Source organism: Rousettus aegyptiacus, unplaced genomic scaffold (assembly GCF_014176215.1).
Source record: "Rousettus aegyptiacus isolate mRouAeg1 unplaced genomic scaffold, mRouAeg1.p scaffold_m13_p_7, whole genome shotgun sequence".
Taxonomy (NCBI): Eukaryota; Metazoa; Chordata; class Mammalia; order Chiroptera; family Pteropodidae; genus Rousettus; species Rousettus aegyptiacus.
Genome location: NW_023416310.1, coordinates 95,740,811 through 95,745,790, shown reverse-complemented (window position 1 = coordinate 95,745,790; position 4,980 = coordinate 95,740,811).

Genomic DNA, 4,980 nt, shown 5'->3' with positions numbered 1-4,980 from the left:
GTCTGAGGTATGAAGCTAGCTCTCGGAGAAGCAATACTATAAAAACAAAGCCACAGAGGGTATAAATTTTCTGACTGCACAAGCCATAAATCAGTGTCGAGGGGTCCAGGGCCCTGTGAAGGCCCACCGCCTGCAGAAATAGAGGACAACACGGCTCATGGGGCCTCTGCTCGGCCTGTCATTTCCACTATAATATAACCCTGAATTTTCTTCTTTCCCTTCCTCCTACCAGCCTCTGTCCTGGGAACTGAGATGTTACTGATTAGAACCTGGCAGTAGGTGGGGTTTGTCCATTTCTGAAGGCCACCAGTGCTTCTCAGAGTTCCTGCCACATAACACTTGTCTTGAATCATTTTCAGGTGGGGGTGATGGTGGTATAATAATGGCTAATATTTATTGAGTACTGACTATATGCCAGGCACCACTGAATCATTTTTTTACTGTTTCATATCTTAGTTCCCTTCAGAGATTATTGACCTGAAGATAAGGGTTGTCTCTTGTCTGTTTCTGTGTACTTCACAGCGGCTACACAATCTTTTGCATTTAATAGATGAATAGGTGACACTTGTGGGGACCCCTTCCTAGTCCCTAAGGAATGCCCCCTCCACCATCAAGAATGGGCTCAGGAGCCAAGTTTGTATGATGTAACCTTGCTCCCCTGGCTAGAAGATGTGATGAGTGTTCATGCTAGACCACTCAGATTCTGACTCCTGAAAATTTGAGACTGGGAACTAGACACTGGTTGATTTCCACTAGTCTTTTGAACGAGATACTAATTGGTTTAGACTAACCTTTTGGACCAGACATTAGTTTTGTGAGTAAGGTGTCCAGTGCTGTGGTGGACACCCTCCTGTGGAGAGATGGGAAGACAAAATCTGGGTGGGAGAGGAGAATGGTCATTGAGAGGAGAGGTATTTTATGGGGTATCAGAGTCCAAATAGAGTGAGGATGGTACCCACACAGAGAAGGTGCCTGGCATGAAGGGTCAGCGTACAAGCAGAGTGAGGAACATAACCATGTGAGTAGGGTTTGTCTTGGCACAGAATCAGAGGGTAAGAAGGATGTCCATGAGAAAGGATGGTGATAGCTGATTGGTGACATCAGAAAGAGTGATCAAATAGGCAAATATATTAGGACTAATGAGAGCCAAATTTCTCACTGCCAGAGACAGGAATTATAATTGTGGAGAATAAAGCTTGAATGAACCCTGTAGTGTTGGACTGGAATTGGAGGCATCTATCAGAACTCATGACTTTTAACATTAGATAGATAGATAGATAGATAGATAGATATAAATGTCCACTATCTCTGACCACTGAGGACCCAGGAATAGTGACACCTCCATAGTGATGGATATGCCTGGTACCCAGATCTTGGTTTCTAAATATTATTTTTCACAAGTAAGAATTAGGGCTCCTTGGAGAAATGGCTGATTTCAACATTATGGCTTGGAAAATACAAGAAAAGCCTGAAATATCTTATCCCAGAAAGCAAAGATGTGCTCAAAAAATGATGGGGAAATATCAAAAGGACACAGAAACCAGCTTGAAGGAGGGGCTTTTACTGGCCAAATCTGGGACAACTTGAACATCAAAATAAATAATGATAGTGATGGATTATAATCTACTGACTAAATTAGGAAACCATTACTTCATACTAATATAAATTAGTGAATATGTACATGGTTTCGAATTATCTCTGGATGATTTTCAGTTTCAAAGAGGAACACAGTAAACTTACATTGAATTCTGGAAGACATTACAATAATCAAGGGGACAAATTTAAATCATGTACCACTGATAAGATGCAATAAGAACAGAGCCTCACTTCTTTGATATTCTTGCCAAAGATGCATAACCAGAATCTAATTACAACCAAATTGAAAGACTTTCTATGAAATAACTGACCTGTAATCTTCAAAAATGTCAAGGTTGTGAAGGCTGAGCACCTATTCCAAATGGAAGGAAAATAAAAAGACATGGTGCCATATGTGATTCTGAACTATGTCTGGGCCACAGGGATTCAGCTGATCGAAGTTAGGCTCTGTTGGTCTTGGCTCCAGGCTTTGGGCTGAGTCCAGGTCTGTACCACATGTTCTCTCATCCTCCTTGAATAAGCAGGTACCCGAGGCACATTCTTTTCATGGCCAAAAAAGTAAGTCAAGCCCAACTGCACAATCATATTTCAAGTTTCTGCTCACGTCACATCTGAAATGTCTAATTGGCTAATGCAAGTCACAAGGCCAAGCCCATCATCCAGGGTAGAAAGGCACATTCTGCCCTCCAGAAAACCATGGCAGAGGTACAGATGTGTGCTACTGGAGGCCAGTAAAGAATTGAGACCAATAATCCAACCTAGCGTACTTACTATGTGCCTTAACCCTTTTCTAGGCACACATTGTGGTCTGGGAATTCCCATCTGGGGTGCATGCCAGTACCAGCCACACTGTGAACTCCAGGAAACCCATGTCAGTCTCACTGCCTTCAAGTTGTTGACATGAGGGTCCTTTAGCAGAAGCTACCAGGCTCAGGAGATGGATGAGCTGAAAGCAGACACGGGTAAGGTGGAGCAGCTGTAGGCCAGCAGATAAGGGGCAATATGCAGAGCCCAAAAGAACACCTGGTGACCTTTTGAGAGTAAAAAGGAACAAGATAGCTGCATCACATCTGCCCTCCAAGCATCAGCAAAAATGCTGCGTGGCCCACCCTAACTGGAAACATGCAGGGAAGGAAAATCCAGGAACCATGCTTCAGCTTTGCCAAATTACCGCGTTATAAAGCCACCACGCTGCTGCTGGGGAAAGATTTCCAAGACACACTGATGTGTGAACAATGCAAGTTTCAGGGCATTATGGACATAGGTCCCAAAATATACTTCCGCAAAAATTATTTTCATCTGTACACACATAGGTATGTGCATGCATAGAGACAGATTTGAAAGATAAACACTGATCATGTCCACCTCCGGGAGGGGATCAGAACTGGGGAAGAGATGTCAAGAGGATTTAAGTTCATCTGGGTTCAAGTACAATTGAAAGCAAATATAAAAAGAAGATGCAAACCCCCTTCTGTATTAGTCTCTCCTTTCAAAATAAGCAACGAAGATATTTCAGGACACGCCAAGGTATATGTAGATGGGCAAAGGGTTATTCTAGTGTCTCTTCATTTTCTATTTTATGTAAGTAACAGCACTGGGAGGCTTCACCATGCTGATCAGGCCCTTTGCTCTTGAGAGGTGGGGGGATACCTTGGGTTTCTGCTGGCAGCCAGTCTGGGCTGCAGGGAGGGTACAGGCACCTCCTCTTGTAAACTTTCCTGGTCAGAGGTCATTCACAGTGATGCCGTCTAGTCGTAATAGCGGACTTCTTTCAGGGGTGGAGAGGCAGATCCCTCCCCATTTGTTTGATACTGGTGTTAAATAGCAAGCTTGGCACCATTTTTGAAAAGATGTTCCTCCCCAAAACTTTCCTTGGAACTGCTGGACACTCTCTGTCTCTGAGGACAATGCCCACAGACCTCTGTGGGGCTCACTCAAGAACAGTCTCAGCTAGTTGTCAGAGGAATGGAACAAGTAGACGATGAGTGTTAAGAGTGTCTAGTCCACTAAAAGTGACTCCGAGTGGGGGCCTCCCGCACCATGTCCACAGGCCAGAGGTGGGCCTTCGCTGTGGGGCTGCCCCCAGCTGAGCCTCTCATTCTCCTGTCCTCTGGGGAGCTTCCGGGTGTTCTCTCCCATCTTTTTTCTGTTGGAATCCCAACCATACTTCAGATCTTTCAGGAAAAAGTTTCTCAACCAAAATGGATTTGATTTTCCTTCATCACCCTGATCTTCCTTCGAGGCAGGATTTGCTTCCCAGCTGTGGGCTGTCAGCAGGCAGCTTCCAACTGTCAACTCCCTTAGGGTTTGCCTTGGCTGCCAGGAGCTGCCCCACCCGAGGTCATGCCCTCCTCAGGGCAGCTCACATCTGGTGGCCCTGTGAGGCAAGGCATAAGGGCCCAGCTCCTTCAGCTCAGCCAGGAGGACTCTGGTGCAGCGTTTGCTCTAGAGCTCCATCCCGGGCGGGCCAGGCATTTGACGGGCCTGCACTGCAGCTTGACTCTTCTCTTGGCACAGTTCTGCTGCCTCCTCCCTTTCGCAGATGTTAATCCCTGATACACACAATCCCCCACTCTGTATCAATGTCTGCTCCTGGAGACCCCAGCCTGTAATAGCTGGTACAGGGAATAGTCCAGGAAAGCAGGTGGTCAGGTGGGGTTTGGAGCTGGATCACTTATTCCAGGGGCTACCATGATTCAGGTGGAGCACAGGCAGCCCTGGGATGAAGTGGTGGACTGCCAGTTAATTCCTGTGGTGGCGAAGTGGGGAACACGGGAGCAGGCGTGGAGGTCTGAGAGATATGCAGTTCCTAGAGCTGTATGGATAAAGGGATTGGATGGCTATTACTAAGTCTCGTTGATGCTCTGCAGAGGTGTAATGGACAGTTGAAGGCCAGTAACAGGCAACTGAAAGGCAAGTGTGAAAGCCAGAGGGCCTCTTTTTTGCATACAAGGAATTTCTAATCTCCTTCAGCAGAGGGCAGAGACCCAAACCCAGGATTTAATAATCCAAGTGACTGAACTTCAAAGAAGTGAAATGCTCAACTAAGCCATTCTACTATGACAAGGTCAAGACCCTGGGGCCCTGACATATGGGGTGGAGACCTTTATGGGGACGTCCTAGCAGATCGTGAGTTCCCAGGCTCTGCTGAACCTTCAGAACATGCAGAAGGGCTCAGTCCTCCTCCTAAGATCTAGTGCTCTCCCTGTGCTGGACAGCAAAGTAAGTGCCTCTCCCCTAAGGCAACACTGACCTCCAGGATATGCCCGCATCTTCTCCTGGCCCTAGGTCCGATGTTAAGGTTAAATCGCAGCATAACCCAGTTGGGGAGGTAAGGGCCTGATATGGGAGGAAAGGGACCATCCCACAGGGGCTGCAGGACTG